The sequence below is a fragment of the Eurosta solidaginis genome, chromosome 3 (genome assembly GCF_040869045.1).
Source record: "Eurosta solidaginis isolate ZX-2024a chromosome 3, ASM4086904v1, whole genome shotgun sequence".
Lineage (NCBI taxonomy): Eukaryota > Metazoa > Arthropoda > Insecta > Diptera > Tephritidae > Eurosta > Eurosta solidaginis.
The window spans coordinates 275390515-275410026 of NC_090321.1; the positions used below are offsets into that span (position 1 = coordinate 275390515).

At 37.9% G+C, this 19512-nt stretch overlaps 1 pseudogene; it reads left to right on the forward strand.

The window, feature by feature from the left end:
- The first annotated feature begins 5236 nt into the window (after positions 1-5236).
- The window catches only part of LOC137245616 (putative inorganic phosphate cotransporter), a 33497-nt pseudogene continuing 19221 nt past the window's right edge, over positions 5237-19512 (forward strand).

Consider the following 19512-nt stretch of genomic DNA (forward strand, 5'->3'; position numbering starts at 1 on the left):
CTTTATGGCGATATCTCGAAAAGGCGTCCACCTATGGAACTGAGGCGCCTGCCTTTTAAAATACTCATTAACACCTTTCATTTGATACCCATATCGTACAAACACATTCTAGAGCCATCCCTGGTCCATCTTTATGGCGATATCTCGAAAAGGCGTCCACCTATGGAACTGAGGCGCCTGCCTTTTAAAATACTCATTAACACCTTTCATTTGATACCCATATCGTACAAACACATCCTAGAGCCATCCCTGGTCCACCTTTATGGCGATATCTCGAAAAGGCGTCCACCTATACAACTAAGGATCACTCCCTTTTAAAATACTCATTAACACCGTTCATTTCATACCCATATCGTACAAACACATTCTAGAGTCACCGCTGGTCCCTTTTAAAATACTCATTAACACCTTTCATTTCATACCCATATCGTACAAACACATTCTAGAGTCACCCCTCGTCCACCTTTATGGCGATATCTCGAAAAGGCGTCCACCTATAGAACTAAGGATCACCCCTTTTAAAATACTCATTAACACCTTTCATTTGATACCCATATCGTACAAACACATTCTAGAGTCACCCCTGGTCCACCTTTATGGCGATATCTCGAAAAGGCGTCCACCTATAGAACTAAGAATCACTCCCTTTTACAATACTCATAACACCTTTCATTTCATACCCATATCGTACAAATACATTCTAGATTCACCCCTGTTCCATCTTTATGGCGATATCTTGAAAAGGCGTCCACCTATGGAACTGAGGCGCCTGCCTTTTAAAATACTCATTAACACCTTTCATTTGATACCCATATCGTACAAACACATTCTAGAGCCATCCCTGGTCCATCTTTATGGCGATATCTCGAAAAGGCGTCCACCTATGGAACTGAGGCGCCTGCCTTTTAAAATACTCATTAACACCTTTCATTTGATACCCATATCGTACAAACACATTCTAGAGCCATCCCTGGTCCATCTTTATGGCGATATCTCGAAAAGGCGTCCACCTATGGAACTGAGGCGCCTGCCTTTTAAAATACTCATTAACACCTTTCATTTGATACCCATATCGTACAAACACATTCTAGAGCCATCCCTGGTCCATCTTTATGGCGATATCTCGAAAAGGCGTCCACCTATGGAACTGAGGCGCCTGCCTTTTAAAATACTCATTAACACCTTTCATTTGATACCCATATCGTACAAACACATTCTAGAGCCATCCCTGGTCCACCTTTATGGCGATATCTCGAAAAGGCGTCCACCTATGGAACTGAGGCGCCTGCCTTTTAAAATACTCATTAACACCTTTCATTTGATACCCATATCGTACAAACACATTCTAGAGCCATCCCTGGTCCATCTTTATGGCGATATCTCGAAAAGGCGTCCACCTATGGAACTGAGGCGCCTGCCTTTTAAAATACTCATTAACACCTTTCATTTGATACCCATATCGTACAAACACATTCTAGAGCCATCCCTGGTCCACCTTTATGGCGATATCTCGAAAAGGCGTCCACCTATACAACTAAGGATCACTCCCTTTTAAAATACTCATTAACACCGTTCATTTCATACCCATATCGTACAAACACATTCTAGAGTCACCGCTGGTCCCTTTTAAAATACTCATTAACACCTTTCATTTCATACCCATATCGTACAAACACATTCTAGAGTCACCCCTCGTCCACCTTTATGGCGATATCTCGAAAAGGCGTCCACCTATAGAACTAAGGATCACCCCTTTTAAAATACTCATTAACACCTTTCATTTGATACCCATATCGTACAAACACATTCTAGAGTCACCCCTGGTCCACCTTTATGGCGATATCTCGAAAAGGCGTCCACCTATAGAACTAAGAATCACTCCCTTTTAAAATACTCATAACACCTTTCATTTCATACCCATATCGTACAAATACATTCTAGATTCACCCCTGTTCCATCTTTATGGCGATATCTCGAAAAGGCGTCCACCTATGGAACTGAGGCGCCTGCCTTTTAAAATACTCATTAACACCTTTCATTTGATACCCATATCGTACAAACACATTCTGGAGCCATCCCTGGTCCATCTTTATGGCGATATCTCGAAAAGGCGTCCACCTATGGAACTGAGGCGCCTGCCTTTTAAAATACTCATTAACACCTTTCATTTGATATCCATATCGTACAAACACATTCTAGAGCCATCCCTGGTCCACCTTTATGGCGATATCTCGAAAAGGCGTCCACCTATACAACTAAGGATCACTCCCTTTTAAAATACTCATTAACACCGTTCATTTCATACCCATATCGTACAAACACATTCTAGAGTCACCGCTGGTCCCTTTTAAAATACTCATTAACACCTTTCATTTCATACCCATATCGTACAAACACATTCTAGAGTCACCCCTCGTCCACCTTTATGGCGATATCTCGAAAAGGCGTCCACCTATAGAACTAAGGATCACCCCTTTTAAAATACTCATTAACACCTTTCATTTGATACCCATATCGTACAAACACATTCTAGAGTCACCCCTGGTCCACCTTTATGGCGATATCTCGAAAAGGCGTCCACCTATAGAACTAAGAATCACTCCCTTTTAAAATACTCATAACACCTTTCATTTCATACCCATATCGTACAAATACATTCTAGATTCACCCCTGTTCCATCTTTATGGCGATATCTCGAAAAGGCGTCCACCTATGGAACTGAGGCGCCTGCCTTTTAAAATACTCATTAACACCTTTCATTTGATACCCATATCGTACAAACACATTCTAGAGCCATCCCTGGTCCATCTTTATGGCGATATCTCGAAAAGGCGTCCACCTATGGAACTGAGGCGCCTGCCTTTAAAATACTCATTAACACCTTTCATTTGATACCCATATCGTACAAACACATTCTAGAGCCATTCCTGGTCCACCTTTATGGCGATATCTCGAAAAGGCGTCCACCTATACAACTAAGGATCACTCCTTTTTAAAATACTCATTAACACCGTTCATTTCATACCCATATCGTACAAACACATTCTAGAGTCACCCCTGCCCATCTTTATGGCGATATCTCGAAAAGGCGTCCACTCCCTTTTAAAATACTCATTAACACCTTTCATTTGATACCCATATCGTACAAACACATTCTAGAGCCATCCCTGGTCCACCTTTATGGCGATATCTCGAAAAGGCGTCCACCTATACAACTAAGGATCACTCCCTTTTAAAATACTCATTAACACCTTTCATTTCATACCCATATCGTACAAACACATTCTAGAGCCATTCCTGGTCCACCTTTATGGCGATATCTCGAAAAGGCGTCCACCTATACAACTAAGGATCACTCCTTTTTAAAATACTCATTAACACCGTTCATTTCATACCCATATCGTACAAACACATTCTAGAGTCACCCCTGCCCATCTTTATGGCGATATCTCGAAAAGGCGTCCACTCCCTTTTAAAATACTCATTAACACCTTTCATTTGATACCCATATCGTACAAACACATTCTAGAGCCATCCCTGGTCCACCTTTATGGCGATATCTCGAAAAGGCGTCCACCTATACAACTAAGGATCACTCCCTTTTAAAATACTCATTAACACCTTTCATTTCATACCCATATCGTACAAACACATTCTAGAGTCACCCCTGCCCATCCTTATGGCGATATCTCGAAAAGGCGTCCACCTATAGAACTAAGGATCACTCCCTTTTAAAATACTCATTAACACCTTTCATTTGATACCCATATCGTACAAACACATTCTAGAGTCACCCCTGGTCCACCTTTATGGCGATATCTCGAAAAGGCGTCCACCTATAGAACTAAGAATCACTCCCTTTTAAAATACTCATAACACCTTTCATTTCATACCCATATCGTACAAATACATTCTAGAGTCACCCCTGGTCCACCTATATGGCAATATCTTGAAAAAGCGTCCACATATTGAACTAAGGCTCACTCCCTTTTAAAATACTCATTAACACCATTCATTTCATACCCATATCGTACAAATACATTCTAGAGTCACCCCTGCCTTTTAAAATGCTCATTAACACCTTTCACTTGATACCCATATCGTACAAACACATTCTAGAGTCACCCCTGCTCCACCTTTATGGCGATGTCTCGAAAAGGCGTCCACCTATAGAACTAATGATCACTCGCTTTTATAATACTCATTACCACCTTTCATTTGATACTCATATCGTACAAACACATTCCAGAGTCACCCCTGGTCCACCTTTATGGCGATATCTCGAAAAGGCGTCCACCTATGGAACTAAGGCCGATTTTGGCACTTAAAAATGAGGATGGTGATAACATTAACCGAGAAAAGTTATCAATCCATAGACAAAGTCGTCGAAAAATCCCAAACCATGTTTTATCTGGTTAATTTTTTTAACTCGTTGGAGCCACCAGGAATTTCTCCTCATCGATTTATCCTCAAAAAAGGGTCCATATTAATTATGCTTCGTAGTTTGGATCATCCGCACTGATATAATGGGACAAGCCTTATCATCACAAAACTTTAACCGAACGCCATTGAAGCAATGGTTTTATCAGGAAATTTCGAAAACAACAAAATTTTAATACCAAGAATTTCATTGATACCGACAGATATGCCTTTCCACTTTAAACGTTCTAATTTCCTACTAGACTGGTTTTCGCAATTCCCATCAATAAAGCTCAAAGAGAGTCATTAACTCTAGCAGGACTCAATCTTACCAACTCATGTTTCACCCATAGTCAATTATACGTAGAGATTGGCTAATCGAAAAATTTGTTTAATAATACATGAAATAATATTACAAAAACTATCGTATATCCTTAGGCTTTCAGCAATACCATAATTCGCAAACTCACAATCTTAGCAGAAGTTTAACATTTGTTTCGCATATTGCGTGGGGTGAAACCCATTGGCATAAGCTAGTTACGTTAAAAACTGAAAATTTTGAAATTTTGCATTTTACGTCAAATTGACGCGTATAGCTCGATAAACAGTTCATTGCATATACAATTTAAATTAACCACAATTTCCTGCCGGGTATGCAGCGTTCCCTTCAAAAGAAAAGATAAGGGGACATTTTTTTGTGCTGTTTGGCTGTAATTATATAATCATAATAGATTAAAGCACCTGTGGCTAATTTAATAATGGATTGAAATAAATACAAAATACGTTAAGTAAATTTAGGTACATTGGTCAACTGCTTTCGCCTCGACAAGTAGAGCGAGAGTGATCCTCAAAAAGCGTTTAAAAAATTATTTAATATATTTTTCTTTAAATTAAAGTAAATAAGTACATATTTATAAAAAAATGCAAGGAGAAAGAAATGAGGTGGAAGTGCCAAAAGGTTTGTCAACCTAAAGAAAAAACCTTGAACTGAACTAAATTGCTGATGAAAAAATAGAACGATCAAAAAAAAAACAAAATCAGTGAAATATACAAGTTTTCAGTGTGTACATATTTTTTTAAGTAGTGACCTACAGTTTTACCAACCATCGGACTAATAGTTTTTTTTTTTTTTGCACGGGCATACTTTAAATACAACCGGATCCCTGCAGAAAAAGAAGAGTGATAGTGTCAAAAAAGCAGGGACCTAAATTGTACAGAATAAAAGTCCGAATTTTATTTTTATTTTCGAAATTTTAAACTAAATACCGAATTTTACTTTTATTTGTTGATTTTTTCGAAGAGTTCGAAAAATAAAAAGGATTCACGATTCGTCATGAAATGCTTTGGGAATCCCTGAGATCCCATAAGTAAACACCTAGAACACGTTTTTGACACGGACTTTTCCAACTCAAAAAAAAAAAAGATATTAATTAGGTCCATGCAAAAAAGCCAAATAAACTTATGTGTATTATTACTTGACTACTTTCTTTAAAAAGAGATGACTATTTTTGTATGGTGACGGCCAAAAAAAAAATTAGAGGTGGTTTTCTTTGCAACACAAGATAACCAAAAAGTAGGGGGCGTAAGGTTACTTAATTTTAATTAAGAAAACTATTTTTTTTCAATGCCGTCCGCATACGCCAGTAATTGCACGCTCCTATAAAATATTCTTCCAGAGCGGTTAAGTTTGTACTATTTTCTTTAGCCTCAAATTAAAAAAATCGCACAAAAAGGGGTGACTCTCCTTGGAACCTCGTTTAGTTTCGAACGGCTCGGAGATGTCCTTCGCAATTCAAACTGAACTGATGGAGCTGCTCAACGTCATTTTGTTTATACTAGTACAAAAGCACACCAAATTGACAATTTATACCATTTGGGTAATTTATTACGCAATTTATCATATAATAAATTGTAATAATAAATTGCCAATTTAAATAAAATTGCGTAATAAATTGTTTCAAACTGCAAATGCAACCTTGCAAAGTGTGTTTATTGAGTAGATTTAAACGTCAGTTTTGCGCATGGCTCAACTATGTATATGGTTGGCTAACCTCGTCAGCTGATTTAATTTTTTTTCATTTCACTGGAATAGGCATTGTCAAAAGAAGATGGCAAATTCAAAATGAAACCAAAACATTGAACATTTTTCTTACTACACACAAAAATGTATAAGTTTTATGTTTGCATTCCATTCCATTCGCCTAATACCAACATGCACATTTTGACAGTCTTAAAGGCCAATTAGTGGTGACTTATAACCATAAAACCATAACCAGATAAAACAGCTGATCGAACCTACCTTATGAAAATCAATGTAATCGATTAATTGTGCCATAAAATAACGCTAACGCCATAACCATATCATAGCCAACCAATTGGTTTTTGGCCTCTCGCCATATCTATAACCTAAAAATATTTCAGTTGGTGAATTTAATAACTTTTTGTAGATTTTGTTCATTGTTTTGGATACTTTATGACTAAGAGAATTATTTTTTGTGGAATATGTTTGCAATTTTTTGCGTTTTCTTCATTTTTATGACTTTTTCACGATTTTTAGGTTAAGGCACCATTAATCGATCACATTGGAGATTATTATGGATATGCGTATGGTTACGACTATGGCGTTAGGGTTAAGGAAGTTTAGTTGGCCCTTTAACAAAGTTATGTTGTTGCTGTAGAGATGAGCCAACCAGCTATCATAATACTATTGTTAGCTAAATTGAGTTGTATGAACACCACTCAATTAAAATCGAAATTGCCTCAATTTATTTTTCTGTTTGAATATAGTATTAGGCGTTTAAGTTTTGTGGGGAAACAAAATTCAGACATAGCGGCATGTATTCAGCTTCTTTGTCTGTGCTGTCGAAGGCTGCTTTAAAATCAATGAAGAGGTGATGTGTGTCAACTCTTTTTTCGCGGGCTTTATCCAAGATTTGGCGCATAGTGAAAATCTGGTCGGTGGTAGATTTACCAGATCTAATAAGATGCGAACAGCCGATTAACGGTGGGCTTCCATCTTCGGCACATTACGCTTGACAGGACCTCATATGCAGTATTAAGAAGGCTGATTCCGCGTTAGTTGACACAATTTCCAGGATCCCTCCTTTTGTGAACTGGGTAACTGGCATGCACTCGTCCGACCATATATTGCAAAGAAGCTAATGCATGAGCCTTACGCTATAGCTCCGTAGCCAATCCGCGGCCCTGTAGTTATTAATCTGGTTATTGCTTATCTGACTTCGTCATAATGGGGTAGAACAAAATTAATTCCATCATCATCGATTGCGATATTGCGCTAATCATTACTATGCCGTACAACGCTGTCTCCATTAGGGGAGCAAAGAAGTGTTGCATCCATGATCTAAGTAATCTTTGGACATCGGTTGCAAAGCCCCCGTTTTCGTTCTTACAAGAGTTTTCCAAGGACTTAAAACCTTTTGCTGCTGCCGAATTTTTTGGTTAAATTTGCAGGCGTCATTACTGGTGACTGGCAGCTCAAGCTCCTCGCATTTACGCCTTTCTGCCTCCGTTTTTTCATCCTGTAAAGGCGTATTGCTTAATTTTTCAATTCGCGCTAACGTTCAGATGCTCTTCTTGTTGAGTTCTCTTTTATCCTGCAAACAATTTAGTAATTTAAAGTTAAAAAAAATGTCCGATATGGTGCGAAATGATCTTGGTTTGCTAGATTTTTAAACTGTTACTTTTGCTGCTCTCAGCCGGGTTTTCCGTTCGAGTTTAAGCTGCAATTATTGTTAAGTCCATTTTTTCCTTGGGGGTTATACTCTACGAAATTTTGTTTAAAATAAAAATGCACATAACTAAAAAAGCGTTATATAGGTCGGTTTTGGAAACCGTACAGTTTATAACGTCTGGCGATTAATTATACTTATCATTTTATATCACTTCATTTATCGATATTATGCATATCAAATAACTTATGTCATTAATTTTTGACCTTGATTATAAGTGTATTTGACGCTACTATTCATCATCATCATTAATTGCGGCTTTACCGCCTAAGCCATTTGACCGTTACATAACAAGTCACACCAGCTATCCTTGTTTCGCAAAAACTGACGCTGACTTGCCTCTTCAAACTCAGCGAAAGTCTCCACCTTCTCCTGCTTCCAAAGTTCGGTGTCGACTGAATGACTTTCTTGGCCGGAGCGTCTTCGTTCACTCGCATAAAATTTTGAGTTTTTATTCGCTGCACTATCAGTAAATCTGAGTAAAGCTCAAACTGCTCAATATTATATCTACATCGATACTCGCCGTCGGCATCACGGACAGGACCAATCTTGAGACCGATATAATCTTGTCTCTACACCGTCCATGATTCCGAGCCATACATCATGGCAGGTACGATGAGCGACTTGTAGAGCGTAATTTTTGTTCATCGAGAGATGACTTAACTTTTCAATTGCCAACTCAGTCCAAAGTAGCACTTGTTGGCAATTGTTATTATTATTATATTTACTTAGGATAAATAACCTGCATTGAAACTAAAAACATATTAGAAACTAGTATTTTTTTACGTTTAAAAATTTCTGACTTATCAAATCAATCCGAAAGCGATCTATTTTATGTCATCCAAAAATCAAAATTTTGGCTAACATTGGAGTTCGAAAACTACATTTAGGTCTTTCAATTTTAAAATTGCTGTTTCTGGCAACGATAATGGGTTCATCTCTCCCACGGGAGTGTAGTACTTATCCACCATTCCGGCGCCATTTTCGTGAGTAACTTTCGATTGGGTTATGAAAAAAGGCAGTTGGCTTGGAATTCATACTATTTGTAAAGTAGTTTACAACATTTTTATTTGACTGCAACTCATGGAGTTGAAGAATTTAGGTTGGATAGGGTTTTCTCACTAATGTTCCTTAAAATTGTTTCTCGGCTTCCGTCCTCACTATAGCAGGCCTACGACTTTGTAGTTGATGTGAGGCCTTAGCCGAACTTCAAACGGCCCAACTTTTACGCTGAGCGAAGCTGATGGGCCTGCATCTTCGCCATTTTGCTTCATAGGATACCGGGCCGCCTCGGAAAGTAACGATGACCTTACTACAGCAAGGGGCGCTGCTGTGGAGGGTGTTTTTTATCTTAATATTTAAAATCAGACCGCTGATCCCATCTAGTTGGCAGGTGGTCGTACGACTAAGATAGACTCTGAGACTTTAGGAAAAAAAGGATGAGAAAGGAGGGGCAATAGCATTGCAGCGTTTGGGGAAGAAATAGGAAGTCGCTATGAGCGATTATTCAGGCTCGGATCGTGAGGAAAGTGTACAGTCAGTGCGCTCGGTAAAGAAGTGGTCTGCCAGCCCGGAGAATGTACTCCCGTGTAGTGGGTGGCACAAGGAATACCTTCGTGAAAAGAAAAGGCAGCGATCGGTTGAAGCGGAAGGACAGACGCCTTAGTCCCAGAACCACGAGGCAAGTTAGCCGGTAAACAGGAACCCCACCTATAGATCTGCAAAACAGGGCGAAGAGGAAAGTCTAAGTACTCAAAATGTACCCTAAAAGCTGCAATACAGAGATGAAAGGGCAATAATGACTTAAGAAGTAAGGACGAAAAGCTTAATATGCAAATGGAAGGTAACAATCATACGCAAGCTTATTCGAAAATACTGAAGGGAGTTAACGCTGAGGCTCCTGGAGGCAGTTTTTATATATGCCGGGAAGATGGAAAAGGACCGTGGGAGCCTGAAAATATAGGCAAATGACGAGGGCATAGGCGCATTGTCGAAGGTGTTCGAGATGGAAACGCACCTCAATTTCGCTTCAAATATTACAAACAACTACAAAATGCTAAAGAAGGGAGAAGTTAAAAACGACCCCGAGAAACAAGAAGTGGCAGCAAATGATGAGGTTATAGAAGCAGAGGCACAGGTATTGGGACTTGACAAACAGCTTGATGATGCTACAAAACAGATAGCAAATACAGATTACATAGTCAGAATAAAAATTCTCAAAAAACCGCTGTGGTGGCTGAATGGTTATAGCAGCGGAGCCTAAACGTTGCCGATGAAGGAATTTAGCAGTTCCCGAAATGGATCTATACAACGAGCTTTGGCAGTTGTCTAAAATTTTTTCTTTCTTCTATTCTAATTTAAAAATTTTTTCAATTAAGAAAAAATTTATCATAACAATAATAATGATAAAAAATTATTGTTAGGCCTTGAGCTCGATTCGAACCCGCGATCTTAAAATCAGTAGGCCGATATAACAACAAAAATTGTTAATACACCCCAGAGCACGGGGAAAAAAGTGTCAATAAAATATGACACTATGGCAGCATTGCCAACAAACAAGTCCAATTTTCACAGCCATTCTGCAACAGATGTCGCAGTGTTGTGAATATCAATTGGCACGAACCAGAATAGAAGTAGGATTAATGAAGACAAACAAAAAACCGCTGTGGTGGCTGAATGGTTATAGCAGCGGAGCCTAAACGTTGCCGATGAAGGAATTTAGCAGTTCCCGAAATGGATCTATACAACGAGCTTTGGCAGTTGTCAAAAATTTTTTCTTTCTTCTATTCTAATTTAAAAATTTTTTCAATTAAGAAAAAATTTATCATAACAATAATAATGATAAAAAATTATTGTTAGGCCTTGAGCTCGATTCGAACCCGCGATCTTAATTCTCAACTTATAAAAATCTTTAGATATTATATTTAAACGAAGAGTCTACACCTTTCTAGTTTTAGTACAGACAGTTGCAGTTGAAATTCATAAAATTACAATTGAAGGTCATAAAATAACAACTATAGTTCAGAATTTATATTCGTATTTCAGAAATGAAAATTCTCAGGTACAATAGTAATTTTCTGAACTTCAATTGCCACGTTCCGAATTTATCCTGTAAAAGGTGTAGTTTAAAAAAAGCAAAATAGGTCGAAAACGGTAGTGGAGGTGTTTTGATTTAGGGTATTATTTATAGTAGCCAGAATAAAATGCCATATACGTGTGGCGCTCACGAAGAATATTCTTGTAAAAACTAGATAGGTACAAATAAATTACGTGAAGGGAGTGTAAACGGCGTATGTTCGATTTGTTATCGACGATATATTGGCGTGTTAGCGATACAAACGATTATCACCTAATTTTAACAAATCGATAGTTCATTGACAGCAAACCGATATAGAATCGATAACACACTGATAATAAATAGATAGCACGGTGATAACAAACGGACAACACTTTATTGGTCCAATTTGTCTAGAATATTTTAGAACCATTTCGATATCATTCGAGAACCATTCGCTTTCGGTTTTCGAGCCACACCATATTCAATTATTATTATGTTAGTGTAACGTCGTAAACAGTACACGATGTTGTGTTTCATTTTGTTTCTTTAAACAGAAAGATTTTTCCCAATGTAAACGACGAAGTGGCTTGGGTATCACATAACGAAATTCTTGACGCGATTTAATTACGATAAGATTTCGGCTGAGCTTCTCTTCGATTTTGCGTCGTGATCTTATTTAGTTTTTCCAGAAAATTGGCAGTACTGGACTTATATTCCTTATGCCGACTCTGGACGATAGCTGCAAGGCAGATGAATTTTCGATGAGAAGCTTATCATGACAGAAGTCACTCGGAGTATTTGCTAAGCACCTTAGTTCAAACAATTGTTTTCTAAATTCTCGATGTACCTTTGCCGCGATTTGAACTCAGGAGCTTCGATATGGCAGGCGGAGCACGCTACCACCACACAACGGCAGCCACATAACAAATGAGAAAAATTAAGATTTGGTATTTAAATTTTGGCACAAATTATTACTATTAGCAAAACAATAATGGACGGTTATGTCCCTAAATCAAGCAGTTTTTTTTTTTTTTAATTTCGTACCTTTTACTAGGCTACCAGTACGAAAACGACCCAACTCCAAAATCGTTTCTACCCACACAACTGTGGATTAGGCCGCATATTCGCATCATATAACGACAGAATTGTTTAAGGCAAAAATATGTTATATAACAAAAAAAAAATTTAAAAATTATGCCAGGAAAAATATGAGTTGTTCGGTTATGCCGGAAAAAATGCAGTTGTCTGGTTGAGAGTTGTCGAATTATGAACTGAATCTTGGCTATTACAGTATAAATTGATATTTTATGGAAAGATTAACATTAACAGATATTGCAAGGCGTACTAACTAACTCAATTTCGATAGAAAAGTGACTTCCTCGATTATGCCGGGAAGCTACAGTCTTATATGCCTGGGGAACAAGTTAGGCCGAATATCACAAAGCTAAAATTTATCGGTTGTGGCGTTTTCGCACTGGTCGCACCATATGTACCGTACTCTCTGTGCTGGTACCACTGAATATATGCAAAAAACTTTTAAAAATTTACTAAGCATATTCATAAGATTATTTTATTCAGATAAATAAAGAAATATAAAATAATAAAAAATAATCAAATAATTACGTTAATTGTGCCAAAATGAAATTAAAAGGAATTGCTTGAAATACAAAGCAATAAAAAATACAAGCAAGATAGGAACACATAATAATTTTTTGTTATTAATCAACTGATTATTAACTATAGAAAAACTACAAGCAGTGGAAATTATTCATTAAACCGAGAATTTGAAACAACAAAATCCTATCATCATAATCATCATCATCATATATATATATTATTTCTAATTGCTGTTTTTATGTACGGGTCCCTTTTTCGCTCTTATTTGGAATTCAAATCTATAAATAAAGTTTTGGTTGTAAAGATGGAGATTCGGGCTATTAGCGCGCTTTGGGCAATTTTGGTCGTAGTGCTTTTGTTTAGCTATATTTTATTAAAATAATTTGTTAAAAATAAACTGTTGTGAGCTCACAACGAAATCTTTTTGTAATATGGCACTATTGTGAATATTACCACTGCATTGCTGGCTATCATACGCTAGATGGCAGCGCCAGCTGTAAGTTTTAATTGATTGATAGAACAGCTGAGTTTTGTTGATATTTGATAAAAGACTTTTATATTGGTTGCGCAAGATGCGCACGGGTTTCGGAACATTTTTGGGAATATTCCTGGATCATTTGGAGATCTCCGGGATCATTTCTATATTTTTTGGGACTATTTCGGGAATCATTTTTGGATGGTTTTCGAGATCCGTCCGGGATCGCGTCGTGGTATTTTCGGTACTTTTTCTGGAATTTTTCGAAATCATCTAGGGCCCTTCCGAAATATTTTCTGGATGGTGTTTGGGATCCATCCGGGAGCCCGCCAGGGTCATTTTGGGACTATTTCGGGATAATTTGGGTTCCATTCCGGCATCCTTTCTGGATGGTTTTCCGGATCCATGCAGGATCCCGTCAGGTTAATTTCGGGACTATTTCGGGATCCTTTTGGGACCTTTCCGGCATCATTTCTGGACGGTTTTCCGGAACCGTCTGGGATCCCGTCAGGTTAATTTCGGGACAATTTCGGGATCATTTGGGTCCCTTCCGGCATCATTTCTGGATGGTTTTCGGGATCCATACGGGATCCCGTCAGCGTCATTTCGGGACTATTACGAGAACATTTAGGGTCCTTTCCGGCATTATTTCTGGAGGAATAAGAATACTTTTAATAAAGGTTAAATGAATTAAAATAATTGCTAATTATTTCATTCACTCGACTCATTGTTTTACCCCAAATTACAATTGCCCCTGCTCCAGAATCTGCAAAACACAAATTACTTCCACAACATCCAGCACAAATGATTTTGTTAGGTAGAATCAATGGTGGCTATAAACTGAGATAACGGTTCTGGCATTGATCCTTTGGTATTATAGGCATCTCAGTAGTTTGGAGAAGAGGATTAGGAGCCCTATCATTTAAAGTTAACAAACCCCATCCACTAACTTGCATTGCCATTCTCGGTACTAATACGGAATCACAAGGGCTTACTGGTGTTACTGCCTCAGTCCATTCAAAAGACCTAACCACTTTACCACAGCTATATCCATAGATGCTGATCCGTGAGTATAAGCAGGATGATGAATTTTGCTCCGCATTTTGCGTCGTTGCTCCATTCTTGTGTCTATTTCACGTATATCGGCTACACCAGCTAGAACCTCGATAACTCTCCGTCGTACCCCGGCTACGCAATGCGCAACTGTAACCACCGATGTCAAAGTGACTAAGGAAGCAACGCACTTGTGCACGGAACAAATAAATATTGACATCGAATGTGAACAGACCTCTATTCTTATTTCTACGCCATTTAAAATGCGAAATTGCGCATTCGTATAGGATAAAGGGAAGCTAAGAAGAACAAAGAGGATCACGAAATGAATACGTGACTTCATTTTATTTTAAGAACTCATGCACCACTTTTTATGTATAAAGTACACCGCCATTAATTTTGTGGGCGCTATTTATACCAACTGAGTCACGTGAGTAGAAAATAAGCAGAACTTTTCAATTAAAGTTTCAGGATTTTTATATAACAACTATACATCTTAAATAAAGTCAAGGCTATAAAATAAACAAGTAAGGAAGGTTAAGTTCGGGTGTAACCGAACATTACATACTCAGCTGAGAGCTTTGGAGACAAAATAAGGGAAAATCAACATTTAGCAAAATGAACCTAGGGTAACCCTGGAATGTGTTTGTATGACATGGGCTTCAAATGGATTTAAAAGGGAGTGGGCCATAGTTCTATAGGTGGACGCCATTTCGGGTCGGTGGACCAGGGGTGACTCTAGAATGTGTTGTACGATATGGGTATCAAATGAAAGGTGTTAATGAGTATTTTTTAATTTTCTTCTACTTAATATGGTAGATGTCACACCCATTTTACAAAGTGTTTTCTAAAGTTACATTTTGCGTCAATAAACCAATCCAATTACCATGTTTCATCTTTTTTTTCATATTTGGTACAGAATTATGGCATTTTTTCATTTTTCATAATTTTCGATATCGAAAAAGTGTGTGTGGTCATAGTCGGATTTCGGATATTTTTTATACCAAGATAAAGTGAGTTCATATAAGTACGTGAACTATGTTAAGTAAAGATATATCGATTTTGCTCAAGTTACCGGGTTAAAGGCCGAGCGGAAGGACAGACGGTCGACTGTGTATAAAAACTGGGCGTGGCACCGATTTTCACAGAAAACAGTTATCGCCATAGAAGCTATGTCCTTAACAAGTTTCACAAGGATTGGTAAATTTTTGTTCGACTTATGGCATTAAAAGTATTCTAGACGAATTAAATAAAAAAAGGGCGGAGCCACGCTCATTTTGAAATTTTCTTTTATTTTTGTATTTTGATGCACCATGTCATTACTAAAGTTGAATGTTGACATAATTTACTTATATACTGTTAAGATGTTAAATTTTTTGTTAAAATTTTACTTTAAAAAGAATTTTTTTTAAAAGTAGGCGTGTTCGTCATCCGATTTTGCTAATTTTTATTTAGCACACATATAGTAATAAGAGTAACGTGCCTGCCAAATTTCATCATGATATCTTCAGCGACTGCGAAACTACAGCTTGCAAAATTTTAAATTACCTTATCTTAAAAGTGGGCGATGCCACGCCCGTTGTCCAAAATTTTACTAATTTTCTATTTTTCGTCATAAGGTCAACGCACCTACCAAGCTTCATCGCTTTCTCGGACTTTGGCAATGAATTATCACACTTTTTCGGTTTTTCGAAATTTTCGATATCGAAAAAGTGGGCGTGGTTGTAGTCCGATTTCGTTCATTTTAAACACGGATCTCAAATGGGCACCCAGGAACCTGCGTGTCAAATTTCATCAAGATACCTCAAAATTTACTCAAGTTATCGTGTTTACAAGCGGACGGACTGACGGACGAACGGACATGGCTAAATGAATTTTTTTTCGCCGAGATAATTTTGATATATAGAAGTCTATATCTATTTCGATTAGTTTATGCCGTTACGGATTACCGTTATGCGAACAAAGTTAATATACTCTATGAGCTCTGCTCAGCTGAGTATAAAAATCTTGTTTGTTTTCACTCGGTACATTATAAATAAAATAAGTAAATAAATGCAAGGCGCTTTAACCTCTGAAGAGATTTTAGGCCGAGCTTATCTTCCAATTTGCGTCGTGCTTCTTTAAATTTTTTCTAGAAATTGGCGGGACGAAACCTACCTCTTTTTACGGACTACGAACGGTATCTGCACGGCAGTTGAGCTTTCAATGAGGAGCTTTTCATGGCAGAAATACACTCGGAGTGTATGCTAAACACTTCCGAGAGCCAACGCCGATTACAAAAACTTGTTTCTAATTGAAAAAAGTTTTTTCTTCATTTTTGATGTTACTCTGCCCGGGAGTTGAACCCAGGACCCTAGGTGTGGTAGGCGGAGTATGCTACCACAACACCACGGCGGCCGCCTCGATCAATTATAGTTTGTGTAAATATTTGTGTGAAAGTGCCTGCTAAAATTAAAATTTTATTCATGGAAAATACAAAAAGCTTATTAAGCGTTTATAATGACATTTCCATATAAATTTCCTGTTATAGGAGCCTAATCAGTCTATTTAATTAATAAATATAATGAACTTTTTTAATTAGACATTTAGCTGGCAAATTTTAAAAAAGCCAAAAACGCCATAAAGAAGATCTCGAACACAACGGTTGCGAAATAGACCTAGAAAAATTTGAATTAGTCCCGAAAATATTCCTCAATTAATCCCGAAGCTGTCCTCTAATAGTCTTAAAGTGTCTATTCTATAAACAGTTCTGAAACTATTGCGAGCACAGTCCCGAAATAATCCTGAGGTATTCTAAAAATAGTCCCGAAAAGATTCCGTACACGGTTCCGAACTGGCCCAAATAGTTCCGATTTTATCCTGAAAAATATCCCATTACTCGTGGCCTAATCCGCAAGGAGAAAAAAAATATGCGGGCTATTCACGTTAGCCTGCTTATCAAGTTATTTGTTAAAAAAAATTTTTTCTGTCTAATGTATTTTATTTTTGTAATAGAGTAAAAAAGAACTAAACGAGCTGAAAACCTGATCATAAATAATGCCGAAACTATCCAGAAAAGGCCACGAAATGACTCCGACGGTATCGCGGACGGATCCCGAAAACAATCCAAAAATGTTCCCGGAAAGGTCTCCAAATGATCCCGAAACAGTCCCGAAATCACAACGGTGGGATTTTAGCCTGATCCCGAGAACCACACATAAATGATTCATGAAGGGTACCCAAATCATGCCGAAATAGTCCCGAAAAAGTCTCGAAATGACGCTGACCGGATCCCGGACAGATTCCGAAAACCATTCAGAAATGATGCCGGCATAGTTCCGAAAAGGTCCCAAAATAACCCCGACCGGATCCCAGACGGTTCCCAAACACCATACAGAAAATATCCCACAAGGGTCCTAAATGACCCTGACGGGATGCCGAACGGATCCCGAAGACCATCCAGAAATGATGCCGGAAGGTTCCATAAATGATCCCAAAATAGTTGAGCATTTATCAAGATATCGTTTTCAAAAAATATTTATTCTGTTCCGTAAATGATCCCGAAAAAATCTCGAAATGATCCTTAGGGGATCCCGGACAGATCCCGAAAACCATCCAGAAATGATGCAGGAAGGGTCCCCAAATGATATGGAAATAGTCCCGAAAAAGTCTCGAAATGACCCTGACGGGATCCCGAAAAGTATTCAGAAATGATGCTGGAAAGGCCCCCAAATGATCCCCGGTGGGTCCCGAAAATTATCCAGGAATGATTCCGGATTGGTCCTAAAATAATCCCGAAAAAGTCTGGTATTTACCCCGACGGGATCCCGAAAACCATCTAGAAAGGATGCAGGAAGGGACCACAAATGATCCCGAAAAAGTCCCGAAATGACCCTGACGGGAACCCGTACGAATCTCGAAAGACATCCAGAAACGATCCCGGAAGGGTCCCGAAATAACCCCGACGGGATTACAAATAAGGAGAAGCTAATTATAAAAGCATGTTAATAAGACAGCAGGGGCGTTGAAGCGAATGAAGAGTTAGAAACAAACAAACAAACATACAGGTAAAGCTTGTTAAAAATTGCGTTAATTAAACAATTGAAGGACGAAGGATGGAGGGAGGAGAAGGACAGCACCACTGATCGTTTTTCCAAAATTGTTGCCAGATACCAAAAAATAATTGGTTTAGGAGAAAATTTTTTTCGAGTTATAACAATTTATACATATATGTATGTATATATTGCTGATAGAAGATGCTCTAATTTGTTTTGAATTCGAAATCAAAACAAGACAGGCTATAAAATTTTTGTGATTGTAGCAGCATAATACTATGTACAAACACACACCAAATTGGCAATTTATACCATTTGGGCAATTTATTACGCAATTTATCATATAATAAATTGTAATAATAAATTGCCAATTTAAAAAATATTGCGTAATAAATTGTTTCAAACTGCAAATGCAACTTTGAAAAGTGTGTTTATTGAGTAGATTTAAACGTCAGTTTTACGCATGGCACAATTATATTGTTGGCTCATCTCATCAGCTGATTTTATTTTTTTCATTTCACTGAAGTAGGGATTGTCAAAAGAAGATGGCAAATTCAAAATGAAACCAAAACATTGAACACATTTTCTTACAACACACAAAAATTTGAAAGTTTTATGTTTTCATTCCATTCCATTCGCCTGATACCAACACGCACATTTTGACAGTCTGAACAAAGGTACCTATGTTGTTGCTGTAGAGATGAGCCAACCAGCTGTCAAATTAAGGAGGGTGTCACTGCTCACCTGGTAAGCCCTCGTCTTATTTGAGCCCTTACAGTTACAAAGACGAAAATATATATATAATCCTCCTATACTATGGGCTATAAGTGTGCCGTATTTCATCCGAATCCGTCTTGTGTGATTGAGTCACAAAGACAAACGACTGGACATTCGGACTATGCCAAGAGAGTCATGAGTATTAAAAGACTACTAACAACAACCGTAAGTCGCCTTTGTGCGTGACCAGCAAGGAGCCACAATTGATGTACTCATGTAGACAATGAGTATTAGAAGTTAGCCCAGTACATCTCCTTTGGCGAAACTACGCTTTGCACGAGACATATAGACAAATGTGTGACCATTTTAAGTGATAAAATTTTTTTCGGT